Genomic DNA, 23,655 nt, shown 5'->3' with positions numbered 1-23,655 from the left:
TGGATGCAACACTCCATGGCTATGTCTGGACTACAAGCCTATTCTGAGAGAGGCTTTTTTGAAATAATCTTTCCAAAAAGCCTCTTTCGAAAGAGAGCATCTAGACTGCAACCACTTCTTTCGAAAGTGAGCCGCTTTTTTGAAGGAGATCACCCAGGCAGTCTGGATGCTCTCTTTTGAAAAAGCCCTGGTTGCATTCAAGAGTGCCTTTTTTCGAAAGAGTACTTTTGAAAAAAGGAGTTCTTCCTCATAAAATGAGGTTTACCACAGTCTAAAAAACCACTGCGTTCTTTCATTTTAATTTCGAAAGAACGTGGCGGCAGTCTAGATGTAGGGGAAGTTTTTTTGAAAAAAGGCTACTTTTTTCAAAAAAAACCCTGTAGTCTAGACACACCGTATGTGGTCTCCAGGTTTCCCTCTAAACTGCAGGGCTGCACAGCTTCACAGGTGATTAATCAGCCTGTGATTGCTCAATCAGTCAGCTCCGTGCATGGAGCCCAGAGCCTCTGACACGGCAAGGCTGATTAATCACCTGTAAAGTTGTGCTGTCCCACAGCTTAGTGGGAACACTGGTGGACTCATGAGTGCCAAATAAATGGGAATAATCACTTCCCTAACTCTGCTGGGAATGTTCCCACTAACGCACACCAATATGCTATTAGATTTCTTGGCTTCAAGAGTACACTATTGACTTGAATCCAGCTTCTCATTCACTCTAATCCCCTGGTTCTTTTTTGCAGATCTGCTATTTAGCCAGCCTGTAACAGTGCTTGGCATTCTTCCGTTCCACGTGAGAGTTAAGACTCTTCACTTGTCCTTGTTGAAACTCATCAGATGTCTTTTGGCCCAATTCTTCAGTTTATCTAGGTCATGGTGGACTCTATTTCTATGCTCCAACGTATCTACCTTTCCTCCTAAATTACTGTCACCCATGAAATTATTGAGGGTGCAATTCATCCCCTCATCCACATCATTAATAAAGACATTGAACAAAACTAGCCATAGAAGCAACCCTTGGGGCACTCTCCTTGATACCAACCACCACCAGAGCTATTGATACCCATTGAGCCCAACAATCTAGCCAGGTTTCTATCGACTTTACAGTCCATTTATCCAATCCATACTTCTTTAACTTGATGGCAAGAATACCGTGGGAAACCATATCCAAAGCTTTGCTCAAGTTAAGATATATCACATCCACTGCCATCCCCATGTCCACAGAAACAGTTTACCTTGCCATAGAAGGCAATCAGGTTAATTAGGCATGACTTGCCCTTGGTGAATCCATGTTGACTGGCTTTTTCTGTTTTGCTTCTGTTGCTGCTTTATTGTGTAATTCTGATTTGAACTGAGGTGTGTGGTTGACTAGTCATTTCATAGCTCTAGGATTCATAACTTTGAGGTTTTATTGTATTTAAAATATTTATCCACAGTGGAACTGACATGAGGCCTCAGAGAGAATACATTCTTTTGCAGATCCCATTCCTTTTGATTTCGATATATTTAGGATTTTAAATGAAGACTATTAGGACACATCTTCTGATTACCAGAAGATTAAAGTTCTGGAGACAGATCTTCTGGAGTTCAATTTAGTGGATCCAGTATAGACCCATAAATCCCACTGGTATCGGGTGCTCCTCCCTTTGTGAGGAGTAAGGGAAGTTGATGGGAGTGTTTGCTCCTATTGGTCTCCCACAGTGTGGATGCTACTAAGGCTTGTCTTAAGATAAACCAGCTCTAGCTATACATTTTATGTAGCTGGAGTTGCTTACTTTAAGCTGACCTTCTTGGTGTAGTGTAGCCAGGCCTTAGGGCCTATTACAAGTTTTATTGTTGACTTCCTCTATAAACTTGAGTGAATAATTCAACTTCTCTGTACCTCAATTTACCCATGTTAAAGGTAACTTTCAAATACCTACCTTTCAAGCACATGGGACAGATTAATCAGTGTTTTCAAACACCCATCTTTAAATGAAAGAAGACACACAGGTGCAAAGTATTTGAATAATATTAATTACTAAACTATGTTGATTTAAAAAAAAACAATAGTCCTGTAGCACCTTAGAAACTAACAAAAATATATAAATCATCTCATGAGATTTCATAGGCATAACTCACTCATGACAAATATTATGGAGCAAGGGGCACAGATTTTGAAATATAAAGCAGAAAAAGAGGGAAGAGCGAGTGGAGAAAGAAAGAGAAAAAAACCCTGTCAATTAAAGTGTCCTTGCTAAATGAGGCTAATAGAATAGGCTGTAAGTGCCTGATACTTAGCCTTTGATGTCATTTTGGTGTTGAATATAATGGCCATGTATTTCTTTAAGCCGTGCGGGAAAACCTCAGATCTGAATATGAAGGCTAGTTCTGCAGATTTTCTCTTTCGTTGATTCCTAAAATTGTTTTGTAATAGAATAACCACCTTAAATCCATTAATGAGTGCCCAGGCAAGATAAAATGTTCTCCAACAGGTTTCTGTGTGTTACCATTTTGAATATCTGATTTGTGTCTATTAATCCTGTGTAGTAAAGACTGTCCAGTTTGGCCAATATACATGGCAGAGGGGTACTGCTGTCACTTGATGGCATATATCACATTAGTGGATATGCAGTTGTATGAGACTCTGATGTGGTGGCTTATGTGGTTAGGTCCTGTGAAGATGTTACTTGTGTAGGTGTGTGGACAGAGCTGGCAGCGTTTTTTTTTTTTTTTTTTGCAGGAGTGGGCTCCTGGATGAGTATGTTTGAGGTATGATTCGTGGTTACTGGAAATAATTTGTTTCATGTTAGGGGGTTGTCTGTAGATGAGGGTTGGCCTGTCCCCCAAGCCTGTGAGAGTGATGAATTATTTTCCGGGATAGGTTGTTAATGATGCGCTGGAGGGGTTTAAGCTGGGGGCTGTATGTGATACCTAGTGGTGTTCTGTTATTTTGTTTGTTGGGCCTATTTTGAAGAAGCTGATGCCTGGGAATTCATCTGGCTCTGTCAATCTGTTTTTTACTTCCTCATATGGGTATTTAAGTTTTAAGAATACCTGATAGAGATCTTGTAGGTGTTTGTCTCTGTGGGATTGGAGCAACTATGCATCACACCTCAAACATACTCACGTAGGTGCCAACTCTGTCCACACATCTACACAAGTGACATAATCACAGGACCTAACCACATAAGCCACCACATCAGAGGCTCATACAACTGCACATCTGCTAATGGGATATGCGCCATCAGGGTGCCCCAATGCCCCACTTCCCTAAAGACACATCTATACAACAGTGTTATTTCAAAATAACAAAGTGAGCCCCTACACAGGAAGCCCATTGTTTCAAAATAATTTCAAAATAATGGACATCTTATTTGGAATACTGTAACCCTTAGTTTGCGAGGAATAACACCTATTCCAAAATAGTTATTTCAAAATAGGGTGTGTGCAAATTGGGCATCTGGAGTTATTTTGAAATAAGTGGCCTCTAGGGCTTCCCACAGATGCCCTGGTGGCCGCTCTGTCCACATTCATCTGAACTCTATAGTTCCTCTCCCCGTGCAGCTCTTAAAGTTGCAGCCACAGGGGAAAAGGTTTGTTGCACAAAGCAGGACCTGCTAGCCCTGTGCCACACAGCAGCACCTAGCTCTGACTTTCCTCCTGCCATAGCAGACCTCAGCATGCCTTCAGAGCCCTCCACAGCAGCCAGCAAAGCTGCAGGCTGCTCCTAATCCCCTGCCCAGGGGAGGAAGTGGCGTGCACCAGCTTGGTCAGGTGCAGAGATCCTAGATCAGAATCATCGCACCAGACATGAATGCCAAGCTCTATAACTGGACGGCCAAGAGCCTGGGCCACATGCTCACTCAGGAGCAGGTGTGCACGAAAATCAAGTTGCTCAGGAAGGCTTACCAAAGGGCCCGGGAGTGCAGCTCCCATTCAGGGAGGGGACCCCAGACCTGCCCCTAATTTGACCAGCTCCACCATATCTTGGAGGGTTGTCAGTCTTGTACCCCCCTTGTTGTGGACTCTGGACCCATCATGACCCTCTGAGAAGGCAAGCCAAGGAGGAGTCAGAGAAGCAGGACCAGGCCAGTGACACCATCATGCCTGCCAGACAGGTGCTCAACCAGTCCCTAGAGCTGGTACTACCCTCCCAGGATGAAGCCGAGGAAGGCTCATCAGGTGAGCTCCACTACTTTCCCTAGACACACATGAGGGGAGGCAGTGGGCAGCGAGGGGCTGTGAGTTCCTCACTTGGCCTTATTGGCCTGGGCATTTTACAGCAGCCTGTGCACATGGTAGCATGTGGAGTGCCAGTCCAGAGCAGACAGTTCCTATGAATCTGCTTCAGAGGACCCTTGTGCTTCTGCTCACAGGGTTGCTGGAGAGGCCTGCTTTACTCCCAACTCTGAGGTGGGACACTTGCCCCCTACAAGCCACCAATAAGACAGATGGGGTCAGGGACACACATATGCACAGCAGTAAGAGACACACATATGCACAGCAGTAAGGGACACACATATGCACTCACGTGGGGCATCATCTGCTGCTCATACACACCTCCCTCACCACCCTTCCCCCCTCTCCTCCAGCAGGCAGGGATAGAAGTCCTCTCCCTGCGGCTTGCTGCCGATGCCAGACCCAGCGTGTGCATAGCATGGAGGGAAGCCAAGCAGCCTGGCCGGCACCTTCCCATGTCTACTTATCCCCGGGATGTGGAAAAAGTGAGGCTCCCCCTGGAAACATCTGTGCCACTGCAGGAAGGGGCCCACTATATAGGTCACAGATGTCCTTGCTCCAATTATATCACCTTTGTCTGACCTTCAGTGTTGCCTCAGAGATGAGGGTTGGCTTCATACACCCTGTTTCCTGGACTGACTACCCTGCTCTTTGTTCTTCACAGCTGGACCAGCTGTGAGTGAGCCACAACACCTCCTGTACCAGTTTTTAGACCCATGGGAGCTACCGCCACAGATGAGCCTGTGTGGACCTGGAGCAGGAACACATTGCCTGCTTGCATGGCCTCCAGGGTCTCTGGAGTGGCAGGACCAGTGGTGGGAAGTGGACCAGGAGCTGGGCCATACCACCTGGCAGGAGCTGGCCCAAGAGATCTGCAGCATGTATGTGGCATACATGGCTGCCATTGACTGCATGTTCACAGCTATTGAGCAGTCCAGCAGCTGCCCCCTCTCCCACTCCTGCTCCTGCCTCAGCTCCCACCCCAGTTCCCGCCTTTCTGGTTTCTCCCCTCAGCCCCCTGCTGTGACCGCTGAGGGCCCACACACAAGGCGGTGGGACCGCCCAAGACAGGCGCAAGTCCCAGCCCCATCTCTGAGCCTCTCCTCGCCCATCCTCTCTCTTCCTCCCTCTTCATCATCCTTCCCAGGTTCTTTCCCTAGTGCCTCCCCAATTTTATTTACCCCAATTAATAGAGTTTACTGGTTAAAAACAAAAGGTCTTGTTTATTTTATCAACAGGGGAAGGGGTGAGGAATGGAGGAAGGGAGGAGGAAGAGGAGAAGGAAGGGCAAGGGAAGGGAGGGGTGTGGGAGGAAAGGCACAGAGAGGCAATGCACAGCCCCCTTGTGGGGAGGCCAACGAGAGAATCTCACAGGTGTCCTTGCACAGTTTCTGAAAGGCCCTTGTGAACTGCTCAGTCTCTGCCCTCAACCCTGGAAGGAACGTCTTCCCCTTGTTCTCACCAATATTATGGACTAGACAACTCACCCCATTTTCCAGCAGAACTTTGTGAAGGTGGAACTGAAAAGTCTGCCAGAGAGGGAACTTCCATACCCCCTAATTCTGGGTCACTGAGAACGGAAACGATGCTTAAAATTGTTGATTGGCTCTAGTTTTCAAGATATGCTATTGGGTCAGTATATACGACCCTTGACTTGCGAATGGCGGAGGATAAGTGAGTTATAAAGGGAAGGGATCTCAATTTAAACCAGAAATGACTAAAATACATCTTTGACTGGATCTATGAATAAATCTATGACTGGGTTTGGACAGTACTTGCTTTTTAGGCAAAACAATGAATGATGCAATCTGAAGCTGGTATTGTGTCATACATGATATGAATTGCATCATGTTATTCCTAGAAGTCATGGATGATGCAATCATAACGAAGCTTACATCACTCTGCTGAACAAATTGCCCTATATCAGCTCTAGAAATCATACAGTGCCGTGCTCTCTTATTTGTCAGTGTTTGATTTTGCAAAGGGACACGTTTCTGTTTAGCCAAAGTGAGCAGAGATGCCTCGTACTTGTGTGAACAGCGCAGATAACTTCTGCTATGTTTGTGGTGAAGTGACTTTTGCATCACAAAACCTCATTGCAGGAGGAATACCAGCTAATTCGAGTTAGGGCTTTATTTTGGAATCCCGTTTCACTGCTGCGTGTAGATGCGGGCAGTTACTTCAGGCTAGTCAATTTCTAAAATGGCGACCGGCCTGGAACATGCAAATCAAGCGCAGGATATTTAAATCCCACGCTTCATTTGCAATTTCAGTTGCCCTCATTAGTCTCCCTAGATCGATCTAGGGGGCTAGTGTAGACATACTCTGAGTGTTTTTAGTGCTTGTTGTTTTTAATGAAAGTTATGAAAATTCAGCACCTTTTAGAATTGGGCAAAACCTACCTGGATGTAAACAAAAACTGATGTGTGAACAACTTAAAAGGTATGAAATCCTAAGTGTGGAAGAACAGCTATTCTCAAATCTTTCATATAGTTTCTGTTGCTAGGGAAACCTTTTCGGGAAAAAAACCCCACACTGTTGTTCAGCAGGCTCTGTGTATCTTATAATATTAGCTTGCACTGACTGATTAATTATATTCTAACCATATCTTGTGTTTGCAGGGATCTCTCTAGAGTTTTGTATCTTTTGCAACATACATTATGATTTTCTGACTTTTAGGACACAAGCTTATTTTAAAAATTGCATTTAAAGCTGTCAGGTTGGAGTTTTATGAGTTGTCACAGTGCAAGTGTTCACTCAAATTTTCTGAAATTCTGATACACATTATCAGGGCTCGACAAATTATGGAAAACCCTACTCACCAGACAAAAAAGGGACTCGCCACCCACCCCCAAAAAAGTGTTTTTTTAATGGCATAAATTCCTAATAATAAGAAGAACAGTAATTACTAATACGTTCTTAATAAATATCACCCAAGTTATTAATAAATATCTTATAAATGTCTACCCTTTTCCCTCTGCTGCCATAATCTCCTCCTCTTGCTCCATCAGCTCCCCTGGTGCCTGCTGCCCCCCCCAACCCCTCACTCTCCTCTGCTCTCCCCACTGCCCTCAGCCCTCCTGAGACCTGCCCCTCTCTGCCAGCCCTTCTCTCCTCCCTGTGCCCACTCCTCCAGTAGCCACACTCTGATCATGTGAGTTACCCCTCCTCATCCCCTCTCCTAACACCTCCCTCTACACCTGCCCTGCCTCTCTCCTCTGGTGCTGGTTCATCCCCTGCAGGTGCCTGCCCTTCTGCTTCACCCCCAGAATCTTCTGGCACCTGCACCCTCCTGGTGCCTCCCCCTTCCCTCACTGCCCCTGCCCCCTTTGCCCTCTTTTTCCCTGATACCCACCCCCTCAGCACCTTCTGCCCCCATTCCCCTCATGCTCCTGTGCCCTCACACATGAATTGCTCCATCTCCACCTTCCTCATGCCCACCCCTTCTTTCAAGCCTTCTCCCAGCACTGTCCCCTTCCCCCTTTAACCCCCAGTGCCCTTACCCTCTCCTCTCCCACTGACACCTTCCCTCCTGCCCTTTTCCTCATTGTCTCCACTTGGCCCCCTGGGATTTGTCTCTCCTGCACCCCTGTCCCTTGGTGCCTCCCCCTTTCCTCGCCTTCTCCTGACCTCCTCTCCTGCCCTCCCCTTCCCTCCCCTCAGTACAAGCTCCTTCCCCATATTTTCCCCTCCCCTCCTCTCCCCAGAGCCCAGCCCAGCCCCTTCCCCTCCCCCAGGGACATCTCTAGGTTTTTTGCTGCCCCAAGCAAAATATCCCCCCCTTTTTTTGTTTTCTTTTATATGTTTGCATTTTGCAATGGTTTTTTTTTTCATTTTTCTCCCAGCATTTTAGCCCTATAAATAGCAAATAGCATTTTCATTCATTTTTTTCCATAAAGGCAAAGGTGCTTCAAGTGAACTCCTCCTTTCACTCCCTGCTGGGTCACAGCAGGCTTTTCCCTGCCCTGTCCAGCCCCTCCCTCTGGAGAAGCACCCCTCACTCCCAACCCACAGGGGAGACAGGGTACAGGGACAGCACAGAGCCAGACGGGTGCAGGGAACAGTGTGCGGGGGGAGGGGACAGAGGTGGCGCGGGGAACAGGAGGCAGATGATGCCAAACTGTTTAGGATAGTCAAGACAGAAGCAGACTGTGAGGGACTCCAAGAAGATCTCACCAAACTGAGTGACTGGGCAACAAAATGGCAAATGAAATTTAATGTGGATAAGTGTAAAGTAATGCACATCGGGAAAAATAACCCCAACTATACGTACAGTAAGATGGGCACTAATTTGGCTACGACAAATCAGGAAAGAGATCTTGGAGTTATCGTGGACAGTTCTCTGAAAACTTCCACACAGAGTGCAGCGGCGGTCAAAAAGGCATATAGGATGCTAGGAATTATTAAGAAAGGGATAGAAAATAAGACCCAGAATATCTTACTGCCCCTGTATAAAACTATGGCACGCCCACATCTTGAATACTGTGTAGAGATGTGGTCTCCTCACCTCAAAAAAGATATTTTGGCCTTGGAAGGGTTCAGAAAAGGGCAACTAAAATGATTAGGGGTTTGGAACGGGTCCCATATGAGGAGAGGTTAAAGCGACTGGGACTTTTCAGTTTAGAAAAGAGGAGCCTGAGGAGGGATATGATAGAGGTCTATAAAATCATGAGTGGTGTGGAGAGGGCCGATAAAGAAAAGTTATTTATTAGTTCCCATAATAGAAGAACTAGAGGACACCAAATGAAATTAATGGGGAGCAGGTTTAAAACTAATAAAAGAAAGTTCTTCTTCACACAGCGTGTAATCAACCTGTGGAACTCCTTGCCAGAGGAGGCTGTGAAGGCTAGGACTATAATAGAATTTAAAGAGAAGCTAGATAATTTCCTGGAGGTTAGGTCCATAAAAGGCTATTAGCCAGGGGATAAAATGATGTCCTTGGCCTCTGTCTGTCAGAGGCTGGAGAGGGATGGCAGGAGACAAATCACTTGATCATTGTCTTCGGTCCACCCTCTCTGGGGCACCTGGTGCTGGCCACTGTTGGCAGACAGGTTACTGGACTAGATGGACCTTTGGTCTGACCCAGTACGGCCGTTCTTATGTTCACAGAGCCAGAGGGATGCAGGGATCGGGCGGGGGGGAGCAGTGTGCAGTGGAGGCACAGGGAATTGGACGTGGGGAATGGGAGGGGCAGAGGGATCAGGGTCTAGGGGCAGTGCAGGGAATGGGCAACACAGAGCTGGGGGGACAGAGATTGGGGGGAGCAGGGTATGGGGTGCAAGGGCAGCACAGAGCCAGAGGGAGAGCAGGGGGTCCAGGGTGGAGGGGCAGCGTAGGTAATGGGTGACAGGAGCCAGATGGGGCGCGGGGCAGGTGCAGCGAGCCGGGCAGTCGGCTGGGAACAGTCTCTCTCTGGCAATGCGGCTGGGGCTGTGGCAGGACTGGAGCCGGTGGGGTGGGGCCCGGCTGCGCTGCGCGCCGCAGCCAACTGCCGGGGACAAGCAGCCAGAGCCGAGCTGCCGCGGCCCTTTAAGATCATCTGCTGGCGCCCCACCTCCTCGCACTGCACCTTCCCCCTCCCTGGCAGTGCTGTGTTCCTCCGCTCGGCCCGCGGATCGGATGGGGCCACGCCACCCGTAGTGCAGGCTTCGGCCAGCCTGTTACAACGACCCCACAATCGAGAATTGCCTCTCCCCTTGTGGGTTCCTGTACCAGCTGCTCCAAGAAGCAGTCATTTAAGCCATTGAGAAATGGGTCATCTATACTGTGCACTTTGGAGGGGAGTGGTTGTGGTTCCTAGTTAAGGGACAAAACAGCTGCTTGTACCCCTTGATGATCCTGCAAGGGATCCTTCACTGATTTGGGATGATAGACAAGAGGTCACTGGGGGCATGTCTACACTCAACATTACTTTGAAATAAGTTATTTCAGAATAATAACTCCTGAAATAACTATTTCAAAACAAAGCATCCACATCAACACTTCCTGTAGCAGCTGCTGGAGACTAGCTGAAGCTCATGCTTAAAGGGACTCCCCTCTACAGCCATGTTTCAGACTCTTCACCTTTACTTACCTGCTTAAGGGACATCAACATCACACTGCATGATCTGGTTATTCCTTGCAGATACCACAGGAGTCTCAAAATGGAGCCAGAGCTGCCACAAAGCAGTCACCAGCTATTATCATTTATTTACAATATTTTTAGCCCGCCTCACTATTTAAAAAAATTGGAGGCAGCTTACAACATTTTTTAAAAACACAATAAATAAATATATATAAAGTAAAATACAAGATCCCAAAGTGGGGAAGGGGACATAAAACCTGCTAAAACACCTTAAGAGGAGGGACACACACACACCTAAACACCAATTTCTCCCAGAATCATGTTTGCTTTTTTTGTCACAGTGTCACACTGTTGACTTGTATTTAACTTGTAGTCCACCGTGACCCCCAGAACCCTTTCTGCCATCCTCCTTCCTAGACAGTCACTTCCCATTCTGTATGTGTGAAATGGATTGTTCTTTCTTAAGTGGAGTACTTTGCATTTGTCCTTATTAAACTTCATCCTGTTTACCTCAGACCATTTGTCCAGTTTGTCCAGATTATTTTATTGGTCCAGACCATTTTGAATTATAACCCTATCCTCTAAAGCAGTTGTAACCCTTCCCAGCTTGGCATCATCTGCAAACTTAATAAGCATACTCTTTATGCCATCGTCTATATAATTGATGAAGGTATTGAACAGAACCAGTCCCAAAACAGACTGCCTTGGAACCCCACTTGTTATGTTGTTATTATTTTGAAATAAGCACAGCTGCGCCATCCACATTCGCCTTATTTCAAAATAGCTGTTTTGAAATAAGCATTAACCCTCATGAAATGAGGGTTTACTATTTCAGTGTAAGAAGCCTGTTATTTCAAAATAATGTTAAAATAATGGGCGTGCTCTTGGATTCTCACCTTGTTATTTCGGAATAATGTGACTTATTTTGAAATAATTCTGTAGTGTAGATATACTCTGGGAGATATCTGGGGAGGAGGCAACTAATTAAATTGCTGGCCCCTCCTTGTGGCAGATATCCAGTATAGATACTCCATAAGGCATACAGAGACGAAATAAGGACTTAAAAATAGGTGCTGGTTAAGAGAACACAGTGGGAGAAGGGGTTTAGAGGGGCAGTGTTCTAACATTTTCCATCCTTGAGTGTGTTGAATTTTCTTTTGGGCAACACCAATATTGAAGTCATATCAGTACAGACAAAAATTCTAGATATCTATGTAGCGCCCCCTCTCCACCTGGTTACCTTCTTTTAAAGCCAATCTCCTTCGGGGTTACACTCTCCCTGTGCGAAAGTTCTTGCCATCCTCGGCAAGGGTAATTTAACCACAACACAAACATGCAAGGTCCTTTCCATCAGGTAATAGTATACATTGTTTAGTTGACAATAAATATTATTAGCCAATAAGTATTGCTGTGTCCACATACAATATTAATTTAAACATTAAATTGTTATTCAATTTACATTAATAACATTCTTACTATATTTAAATAAATGACTTAACCTTGGAGTCTCCATTGTTAACTATCAGACACAAACAATAATAGGCCACCCGCACCCATCTATTTACTAAATGCAGAGGGACAGAGGTGGAGGACCCTGGAACATCATAGGTGAGTTTCTGTACAGGTTTTCGCTCTCGTTCTGAACGTCGAAGTACAGGAGCTTCTTCATTCTCAGGGTTCTCAGCAGTAATGACTGCAGGACAATCAATGATTTCCCTCTCTGCAGGTTGCATGGCTTCTCCCACATCCTCTACAGGTGGAACCATCCTAGCTGGTAAACCACTTGCCTCTTCATGCTGTATTGTTGACTGAGGGGGTACAAAGGGTGCAGCTTCAGGGTTAAGTATTTGAGCTAGAGGAGGCTCAGATTCTCCCTCTCTAACAGTTTCTACCTCACATAGCTGCTCATGAAGCATAGGAGGTATTGGATAATAGGGGAAGAATTCCTCTTCACTGCTACTCTGTGAATGAGGATCATTTTCTCCAGAGGAGGTTAAAGACTCACTGTCTGCCTCCTCAGCAGATTCAAGTTGTGCAGTAAGGGTTCTTTCTGCAGGAACTTTCTTCCTTAGTCTTGAACGAGTAATGGGTCGCCGGGAGGAACCACATTCACTATTTTTCTCTTCACCTATTAACTGTCCCACTGGCAAGAGGTGGTTTCGGTGAATAGTCTTACAAACATTTTTTCCATTTTCCATCCTAAGGCGATATACAGGCAAGTCTGGTAGCTTATCAACCACTATGTAGGTGTCTGCATTCCACCGGTCAGCTAATTTATGCTTTCCAGTGAGACCTAGATTTCGGATTAAGACTCTGTCTCCTACCTGCAGATCCTGTTCACGGACCCGACTATCATATCTCTGCTTGTTAGCAAGGTTGCTTTTTGTGGCTGCTTGGGAGGCCAGTCTGTAAGCTTCCCGCAAGTCATGCCTGAGACTCTGAATGTACTGGAGATAAGTTGTTTCGCTAGCTTCATCAGAGGATATCCCAAAACATAAGTCAATTGGTAGCCTGGCTTCTCTGCCAAACATTAAATAATAAGGCGAAAATCCAGTGGACTCATTTTTAGTGCAGTTATAAGCATGCACAAGGTAACTGACATGCTCACTCCATCTGGTCTTTTGGGATGGATGTAGTGTTCCCAACATGTTTAGCAAAGTCCGGTTGAATCTCTCCGGTTGTGGATCTCCCTGGGGATGGTAAGGAGTGGTTCTGGACTTCCTTATTCCCAGGGTTTTTGTAAGTTCACGAATTAGTCTGCTTTCAAAATCTCTTCCCTGGTCAGAATGGATTCGGGCAGGGAAACCATAATGTACAAAGAATTTGTCCCATAAAATTTTGGCCACTGTACTGGCTTTTTGGTCTTTTGTGGGATATGCTTGGGAATACCTTGTAAAATGGTCAGTAACTACAAGTATACTGGAGTGGTTCTTTCTATCAGGCTCCAATGACAAAAAGTCAATGCACACCAATTGCATGGGTGCATCTGTAGCGATGTTCACCATAGTCGCTGCCTTTTTTGGCAGAGTCTTCCGCTTAACACACCGAGAGCACCATTTGCAGTGGTCTTCCACAGATGCTGTCATTTTGGGCCAATAAAACCGATCTCTGACCAGTTCCAAAGTCTTATCTACCCCCAAGTGACCATGATCATCGTGCAGAGACTTCAACACCATCTCCTGGTATTCTTGGGGTAAGACCAGTTGTTTCCGCACATGGCCCCTTACAGTCTGGATGGTCCGGAATAACAAACCTTTGTTAATCACTAAACGATCCCACTCTTTTAAGAGAAGAATTGTGCCGGGGGAAAAGTTAGCCTTAGAGATGGGGTTTTCACCCTTTTCTACAGCTTCCAGCACAGGTCCAATATTTGAATCTTTCCACTGAGCTCTTCTCAATTCAGTCGGAGTTAACTGGGGCAATTCAAAAGTCTTTAGCCCAACGAGGTTTGCATAAATGGTAGGTATAGCCTTCTCAGACAACCCCAGTGTGTCAGCATATCTTTCCTCATTTACATAAGGGGACTGCACTTTTCCTATTACAGCCTTGCAGGTGGCACGAATAGCAGGAGATGGTATCTCCATCCACTCAGACTCTTCCTCGAGCGGGTTATGAGGGCGACGGGACAATGCATCTGCGTCTGCATTGGTCTGACCCGAACGGTACTGCAGCTTAAAGTCATAAGCAGCCAAGGCAGCCATCCATCACTGACCAGTAGCATCTAGTTTAGCCGTGGTCTGCACATAAGTAAGTGGGTTATTATCTGTTTTTACTACAAAGGTCGCTCCGTATAGATAATCATGAAGTTTGTCCACAACAGCCCATTTGAGAGCTAAAAACTCAAGTTTGTGCACGGGATAGTGTCTTTCAGAGGCAGTCAACCCTCGACTGACAAACGCCACAGGTTTCCATTTATTCTCATAATTCTGATAGAGAACTGCTCCTAATCCATCAAGACTGGCATCTACATGTAGTTCATAGGGCTTGGTAGGGTCTGCAAAGGTTAACACTGGTGCAGTGGTGAGTTTCTCAATAAGGGCATGGAAAGCGCTGTTGCATTCCTCAGTCCAACGGTCTCCAAATGGTTCATTCACCTTGAAATACCTCTCATTAGGACTTGCAAGCTTATGTTGGGGTGATCTCTTCCACATTGGGGGGTATCCCCTTGTCAAATTGGTGAGCGGTCTCACAATGGAGGAGTAATTTTTTACAAATCGGCGGTAATATCCACAGAAGCCTAGGAAAGATTGTAAAGCTTTCAGGTCTTTGGGTACAGGCCAGGTGGTTAATGCCTCAATCTTCTCGGGATCAGTCGCCACACCTTCTTCTGACACAATATGGCCTACATATTTTACTCGGGTCTGACAAAATTGACATTTATCAAGTGACAGTTTCAACCCACTAGCGTCCAGGCGGTCTAACACTTTCATTAGTCGGGCTTCATGCTCTTCCAGAGTTTTCCCAAAAACAATTAAGTCATCCAAATACACCAGCACTTCTAACAAATTCATATCCCCCACTGTCTTCTCCATCAAACGCTGGAATGTAGCAGGAGCTCCCGAGATACCTTGGGGCATCCTCTCAAACTGGTAGAATCCCAAGGGACAAATGAAAGCTGTTTTCTCTTTGTCTTCAGAGCTCATCGGGATCTGGTAGTAGCCGCTTCGTAAATCTAAGACAGAGAACCATCTGCTTCCTGCTAGGCAAGCTAAGGCATCATCTACCCTAGGTACAGTGTATTGATCTGGGATGGTCCTTTTATTCAGTGTGCGATAGTCCACACACATGCGCACAGTCCCATTTTTCTTCCGCACCACCACAATGGGGGATGCATAGGGGCTACGGGATTCAGAAATTATTCCTGCTTCCAATAGTTCTTGGATATGCTTTCTCACATCCTCAATGTCTGCAGGTGCCAGTCTTCGGGACCTCTCCCTGAAAGGCCTGTCATCTGCCAAACGAATGGTGTGTTCCACGTTAAGGGCACACCCCACATCCCATTCTTCAGTGGAGAACACATTAGGTCTCTCGCTTAACTGCTTTTTTAACCGGTCTTTCCAACTGGGAGATACAGGAGAATCACCAAAATTAAAAAGATCAGGATCCAATGCCTTACAGGGCTTTCTGGCTGCAGCTGCAGGGCTCATAACACTCTCTACTCTATACAATCGTGCCAATACCATTCCTCTCCTGATGGCTATGGGATGGTTGGTTTCATTTCGTATTCTGACCATAATGCCAGCTTCTTCCAGCTGTGGTAAGGACAATAAACCTCTCAGAACCATCAGACCACTAGGGAGGTTATCTCCATCAGAGGACTCCATCATTACTGTATGAGGAAGGCTGCTACTGTGCTTCTCAAGTTTTCCCCTCAAGTCAATCATGTGGGGGTATGGACAAAACAGCTTTGGATACTCTTACTACTTTCCCTAGAGATTCATCGTCAGAGCTATCATGGTCAGAAGGCATTGTGGATGAGCCCAGGGTCAGTTCTCTCCATGAAGGGCGAACCACATCTGGGGTCTTCTGGCCCAAACGACCACAAAGTGTGGCCAAAGATTGGAACATGTTGCTGTTGGTTCCAATCAATATGGGAATGCCATCAGAATTTTGTGTCTCAGGACAAATCAAAGCCAGAGTATCACAATCCTGGAGACATCCAGCCAGTTCTGCAGGAAAACATAAAGTCACTAGTACATATCCATCGTATGGGTAACTAGCATTGCTAAGGCCCCATATTGCCAATCCTTCTAGAGGATGGATCTTCACTTGAGGGAGGAATTGCCGATGGAATTCTCTAGTAATGATGGTGACCTGAGATCCACTGTCCAGCAGGGCCCTACAGGGAATCCCTTCTACCATCACATTAACTACCGCTGCTGGGCCTATCAATCCTTCTGGGAATGGGCTCCAGGAAGGCTGTTCATAACACAACTTAGTGGAGCTCTGACTGTAATGGCTCCCAGTATGCTCCATTTTTCGTTGCGCTACCTTCTCTTCATTCCTTGGGTTGTCACACTGGGTGGAAATGTGCCCATCCTCGCCACATCGGTAGCAGAATCTCTTGTTCCTTGGGAGGGTCACCAAGGTTTTCTTTACAGGTTCTCTGTTGGGGTCCCTTCTCCCTGGGTGAAAAGGAGGGTACTTCCTTTCTGTCAAAGTTGGTGGAAGAATATCGCTAGGTGACCTCTGAGGCATCTTACTCGTCATAAATTCAGTGAGCTGTGCTGTCAGGGTTTTGAGCTGTTGATGGAGGTCCTCAGTGGTAGGCAGACAAAGGTCATCCTTCAGTTTCTGAGGACCAACGGTCTGGCTCACTGAGATCTTATTCCTCTCTCTAACTGTTCTCTTTTCCTCCTCCTCCCGGACTTCTCGCAGCAGTTGGTGGAATTCTGGAGGACTGTCCAATCGGTCTGCAAGTTTAAATTTCATAATTAGAAAATCATCATAAATGGCACCTCGTATGACCTGTTCTAGTCGTACTCGGTGTTCCTTGCTCCTTTCAGTGCCTTTACGGCGGATGCACAGTTGAAGGGATGGTTCCAATCTGTGAAGATAGGAAGATAGTTTTTCACCTGAATGTTGGTAACAGGATCGAAACTGAAAGTAGAGGTCTTCCCCAGTCTCTAGGCTCCCAAAGGCATCCTCCATCGCCGAGAGATAGTCATCAACAGTGGCAGCAGGCTTGCTGGCTTTTAATGCACAGATTACATTCCCTGCAGGTCATCGCAGGCTTTCTGCCACACGTTTCCTCTTTTCAGCCTCACTACATTGCCATTCCTGCATCACCTGATTTAGTTGATGCCTCCAAGTGTCATAGTCATCTTCCCCTACAGGCACAGGTTTAATGCCTGAAAAGAACTTCAGTTTTCTGTAAGGGCCTGATTCATATGCTGTCTTTATGGACTCCCCTATTGCTTTTCCCATAGCAAAAATTATTTGGTCTGTAGAACTGGAAGGAGGCACAGGACTACTTCCCAAAAGAGTCCTTAATTCAGTCATGGTCTTCCCTTCCTGCATAAGGAAGTTCCCCAATTTGGACTGAAAACCATTAGTTTCAGATGGTGGGGCAGATGGGGAGGGAAAACGTGATTGTGTTTGAATGGTCACCTTCCATCCGTCCTCCTCTCCATCTGGCAGAATTACATGGGGAGTCGCTACAGTAGACAGTATAATCTTGCTCTCTACAAGAAGAGATAAAGTAGCTTCCCCTTGTGCTTTCATCTGACTCCGAACCACACAGGTTCCCCATTCTCTGACATTAGCAATCTCATCTTCAATTTGTCTAATTTCCCACTCAGTGGGTACATTAGTGAGCAGAAAGTGGCGTTCAGGGTCAGCTCCCTCCAGCTCACACCAAACTATAAGCCTCTTCTGATAATCCATACTGGGAATTTACTTAATATCCCAGGAAGACAGCAGGAGTGTATATAAGGTATGAGTTTAAAAGATGGGATCCCAGCGGTGCCTCCAATGTAGCGCCCCCTCTCCACCTGGTTACCTTCTTTTAAAGCCAATCTCCTTGGGGGTTACATCTATAAACTGCTTAAAATATATAGTTGTATGGAAGATGAAAAATATTAAAACAAAGCATAATTAAACAGGAGCCATAGGCTTCCCCTGTCAACCAATCCGCATCTTGACTCACGCGCTGTGCTGACGATCAGCTGAGCTGGCACAGCATGGCAGCCATTTTTATTTTAATGAAGTGGGGATATTTAAATCCCTGCTTGATTGGATATGTCGGGGAGCCTCTTTTACAGCAGAGGCATGTAGTCTAGATATACCCTAAGAGTCTGGGTATGTCAACACTACCCCCCTAGTTCGAACTAGGGGGGGTAATGTAGTCATACGGAGTTGCAAATGAAGCCCGGGATTTGAATTTCCCGGGCTTCATTTGCATAAAGCCGGCCGGCGCCATTTTTAAATGCCGGCTAGTTCAGACTGCGTGCCTAACCCTAATCCGTGTAGCCGCATGGCACGCAGTCCGAACTAGCTGGCATTTTAAAATTGCGCCGGCCGGCTTTATGCAAATGAAGTCCGGGAAATTCAAATCCCGGGCTTCATTTGCAACGCCATATGACTACATTACCCCCCGTAGTTCGAACTAGGGGGGTAGTGTAGACATACCCTCTGATTCAAATGAAAATATCTTAATTTAATTGTTCTGAGATATATTCTATGCTGTCAATAACTGCAGTGTGGTCCCCCTCCACAACTCCGGTGGTCATTAGTATAAGCTACATATTGAAAAAAATGAAAAAAAATTGTTTGACATGGCCATAAAAATTACATCAAGAAGTCAAATGTACACAGCGTTCAGCAGGGGACTAATGGCAGCACCACACATTACCACAGAGAAGCATGATGACAGTACTAGGTGGAACCACAAGAAAATGCTAATATTAAAATGGAAATTCACAAAATCTCTGGTGTTCTTACTAGTGCCTTTTTGGCTTATGCAAGGTCTTTAATTCTCATCTTCTATTTCATGCAGCCAGAAGTTTGGTGCAAAAAATTTGAATAAGACAACACAGTGTCTCATATGCTTATGGCATTGATCTTTAAATATAAATTCTCTTATCCCATAGGAAGTGAACATATGGCCATTAGAGCATATTGGTGGGTGTGAATCCAGATTTTTATTTATAAACTTCAAGGGAACAGAGCACTGTGTCTCTGCTCTAGAAAACTGCTTAAGAATATAACTAACTTTAAACCCAAAGCCCAGTGAAGTCAATGAGAGACTTTCCATGGACTTTAGGCTCTCGATTAGAATCACAATTTGTTTTAGACAACACAATCACACATATCCTTAATAAAGGAGATAAGTTATTTTAACCAATTCCAACACTGAGAAGTTACAGAAGGAAAGCCCTTTTCGACTGATCCTGTAAACCTCGTTGCACGAAGCATAAGGGATCAGTCGGAAAAGGCTTTCCTTGTCAACCAATCCCCGTCTAGACTGCTCATTTTTGCTGGCAAATTGCCACGTCGACAAAAAGCGGTGGCCATTTTTATTCTAATGAAGCACGGGATATTTAAATCCCCGCTTCATTAGCAATTTCGGTATATCTAATATACATCCCTCTGGTGACAGAGGGATGTAGTCTAGACATACCATTAGGGATAGTTATTTGCAACTTTCCTGACTAAACCCTAAAACAGCAGCAAAAAATCACTTCTGTGTATGTTGATACATGAACAAATAGTTTATTCCATTGGTATTTTATTATTGTTATTAGAGATTTGTAGTTGCCATAGCCAAAGGAGAGCACTTTTCATTTTTTCCCTTTTGCTCAATCAAAACCCAGGATAATTTTACATTGTGTAGTGTCCTAGTTCTATAGTATATCCTAGAAAGCAAACAGTTAGTATAAAACTATAATGCAGGCACAGGATGGCCATACAACCCCCTTCTCCCCACCCCAAACATGCAGGTTTAGATAAAGGACTTCAGGTAATTGTCCATGCCCATATTTGAATATCCACAATCGGAATATCGACAGTCATTAAGAAGCTACATGATCGTCATCCTGAACATTAATTTTTACAATTAATCACACAGTTAGCTTAATCTCATCATAAGAGTTTGGGTACAGATTCCTATGAGTGTTTCAGGTAAAGTTATGTATTTTTGTGTTTTCCTGATAGCTCATAGAATGAACACTCTGTTTATTATTTTGCCTGTTTATCACTTTATGGGAGCTCTAAATGTTTCCTGCTAACGTTTGCAGCTTTTTTGTTTGTCAGTAGACTCACTCCAGAAATGAAATGCACTGGTTAAACCACTTTAGTCCGGCACTCTCTGATCCGGCAACATCTGTAATCTGACATAATTTTATTAGCTGGCTGTCCATTTATCATGGGTGTGGCCAAGTTTCCCGTGGTCCGTAAAATTTGTTTACAGCCACCAGTCCTGGCTCTTAGTTTTCTGTGCTGTTAATTAGCTCTAATTTACCTCTAAATGCCTTTTAAGAGCCAAGTAAACAGTGGGGCTGTGTCTACATTGGCATGCCTTTCCGGAAAAGGGATGCTAATGAGACACTTCGGAATTGCAAATCCACGGGGGATTTAAATATCCCCCGTGGCATTTGCATTTACATGGCTGCCACTTTTTTCCGGCTCGGGGTTTTTGTCAGAGAAAAGCGCCAGTGTAGACGCAGTGTATTCCTACTTTCAAGGGATCCTCCGGAAAAGGGCTTATTTTCCGAAGAATCGCGTCTACACAGGCGCTTTTCTCCGGCAAAAACCCCAAGCCAGAAAAAAGCGGCAGCCATGTAAATGCAAATGCCGCGGGGGATATTTAAATCCCCCGTGGATTTGCAATTCCGAAGTGTCTCATTAGCATCCCTTTTCCGGAAAGGGATGCCAATGTAGACACAGCCTGGAAGTGTTCGAAATGTTGCTAGAAAATATTGACCTCCCGTGGTGCTTGAGTGAGTATGGGTATGTCCACACTACAACATTAATTTGAACTAAGCTAATTCGAACTAACGGATCCAGACTAAAAAAACTAGTTCGAATTAGCGTTTTGCTAATTCGAACTAGCATGTCCACATTAAGTGGACCCTGAACCGGGCTTAAGGATGGCCAGAAGCAGTGCCGGCAGGGCATCAGAGGAGGACTTAGAGCATGGAGATGCTGTCTCAGGCTAGCCGAGGGCTGTGCTTAAAGGGTCCCAACCCCCATCCCAGACAGACAGTTCTCAGGGGTTCCCCGCTTGCAAAGCAGTCCTGGCATGGAGTGCCCGGAGTACCCACACTAGGCACATCACACCACTCGGCCATCAGCCCGGCGGCACTTGCCACAGGCTGCCATCTCATAGTGTGCCCTTCCCTTTGCATGTTATAGAAAACTGTCCTTTCCCCAGACCTTTCAGTTGTTCTGGAACAACCAAATCCTGAGCTTGCTTTAAGTTAGGAGAAGAGGAAGCTGCATACCAAATTTGGTGGCCCTAGCTCTCACCATTTAGAAGGAGTTCTTGAACAAATGGACTCGCAGACAGACACACAGACATGCTCTACAATATATAGATAGATAATGTACACATATGTATAATGCTACGAACACTACTAGCTACTGGCCAGAAAAATACATAATATGAATTCCTGAGAGCTCACTGTAGCTTCAGAGATGGCAGGAAAGATAATATTTTAATACTTTACAAATCTTTGTGCTCACATGGTTATTTGACATAATACTCAAATTATCATTTAGGTAAAGGATAAAACAAGTGGTTAAATGGCAAACACGTCAATTCCTTCAACAATACAACCATTATGTCAGCATAAATGTTAGTAGAATGCTTTAGTAGAAATGTATTCAGTGGGAAAATCATCACTGTATGTGCATTTGCAGGTGCTAAAACATTAAAGACACAAGGGTTTAAAAAAGAACTTATCACACTTAACTTAAATACCAAGTAAGGAATTTGAGTTAACACTTCTAGTTAAAGCAGAAGTGTTCTTTACTCAGTAATAATGGTCAGAATAATGTAAAAGTATAATAGCCTACAAGAGTGGAATTTAGTTATTTTGAGGGGTGAGAAATGGACTCAGAGTGGAGCCATTTCAACATACACTGTATTTAACCGTGTCAACTTTATCTGCAGCCTCTCCATTTTTTTTCTTCTAGTCAGTGAGGGTACATCTACACAGCAGTGCTATTTTGGAATAATGTCCATTATTCTGAAATAACTATGTGAGCGTCTACACAGCTAGCCCATTATTTCTGAATAATTTCGAAATAATGAGTGACTTATTTCAGCATTGGTAAACCTCATTCCATGAGGAAGAATGACTCTTCTGAAATAGCTATTTCATAATAGCACCTGCTTAGATAGGGTGGTTGGAGTTATTTGAAAATAATTGGCCTCCAGCCCTTTTGACTGCCCTGCTGACTGGCTCTGTCTACACTCATCAAAACTCTGTAGTCCTCACTTCCCTTGGAGCCCTTGAAGCCCTTGAAGCTGAAGCCTTAGGGGAAAGGGCTGGTGTCAGACAACAGGCACTGACAGCCCTAGGTCACCCAGCAGCTGCCACTACTTCTAGTTAGCTCAAAATGAGCGACTCTGCTATTCCCACCGTGCCCTCCACTGCTCCCAGGGAGCAGTCTGCCAGCTCCCAGGACCCTGCCTGGAAATGGTCTGGTGCAGAGATCCTGGAACTTATTGAGATATGGGGTGACGAGACCAACCTTCAGGATCTCTGCACCAGATGCCAGAACGTCAATATCTATGGCCATGTGGCTGACAGCCTGGCCAACAAGGGGCACATCCACATCCAGGAGCAGGTGCAAATGAAAGTAAAGGAGCTCTTCCAGGCATATCTCAGGGCTTGGGTGCTCAGGTCCCACTCCAGGGCAGAAACCCACAGAAACCCCTAATATGAGGACTTGCACTGCATACTAAGGGGCAGGGCAGTCCCTTTCCCCCACCTTGGTAGTGGACTCAGGGCTCAAGATGCCCATCGTCGCTCTCACCAGGGGCAGATATGCAGAGAAGGAGGAAGAGGAGGAAGAGGAGGAGCCGGACGAGGCCAACATAATAACCTTCCTGACCCTGCAGCCGGTACCCCATGCTCTGGACCTGTCCCAGGCATCATCCGAGGCTGGGGAAGCTACATCAGGTGAGTGCCATCACATTCCCTGCACACACACAGGGTGGAGGGGGGGAGGGGCAGCTGTGTGCTCCTCACTCAGCCTTTGCAGCCTTGGGATCATGCAGCAGCCTGTGCACATGGAGCGCCGCCAGTCCGGGGCACACAGCCCCAAGAGGCTGCAACAGAGGACCCTTGTACCACAGGATGTCTGAAGAGGCCTGTCATACTCCTGACACCGAGGTGGGACACCCTACCCTCCCTCCACAAGCCACAACTACAAGGAGGCGGCGGACATGGAGACACCCAAACACATACACATAGCTGTGCTGCATATGGCACATGGGCATGCCTGCACTCTTGGGGACAGCACGGCAAAGTGCAGGAGCCTCTGCCACTCACACACACCTCCCCCTGACACCCTGCCTCTTCCCCCCAGTGGATAGGGATACAAGTTCTCTCCCTGCAGGATGCCACCACTACTGGAGGCAGTGTGTGGAAGCCCACAGAGGGAAGCCCAGCTGCCCCATGACCTCCTCCCATCTGCAGGAACCTGTCTGGCCAACATCTTCACATGCTGCTTGTCCCTGGATGTGGGGATAGTGAGGCTCCCCCTTTGAACTTCTGGGCCCTTGCAAGAAAGGGCCCACTGGGTAGGCCACATGTGGCCTTGCTCCAAACACGTTGCCTTCGTCTCAACTGACAACTTCAGGTGGAGATGAGGTCTAGGCTTCAGGCACAGTGTCTCCAGGGATGACTGACTGTCTCTCTGTT

General features: G+C 45.9%; 1 protein-coding gene across 2 annotated transcripts in view; it reads left to right on the top strand.

Moving 5' to 3' along the window:
* Window positions 1–23,655, top strand: part of KLHL4 (kelch like family member 4) — an 89,126-nt gene that overhangs the window by 9,234 nt on the left and 56,237 nt on the right. The window lies entirely within an intron of this gene.

This window comes from Pelodiscus sinensis, chromosome 13, assembly GCF_049634645.1.
Source record: "Pelodiscus sinensis isolate JC-2024 chromosome 13, ASM4963464v1, whole genome shotgun sequence".
Classification (NCBI taxonomy): domain Eukaryota; kingdom Metazoa; phylum Chordata; order Testudines; family Trionychidae; genus Pelodiscus; species Pelodiscus sinensis.
Note: the sequence above shows the minus strand (reverse complement) of the source record. Positions and strands in the feature narration are given on the sequence as shown.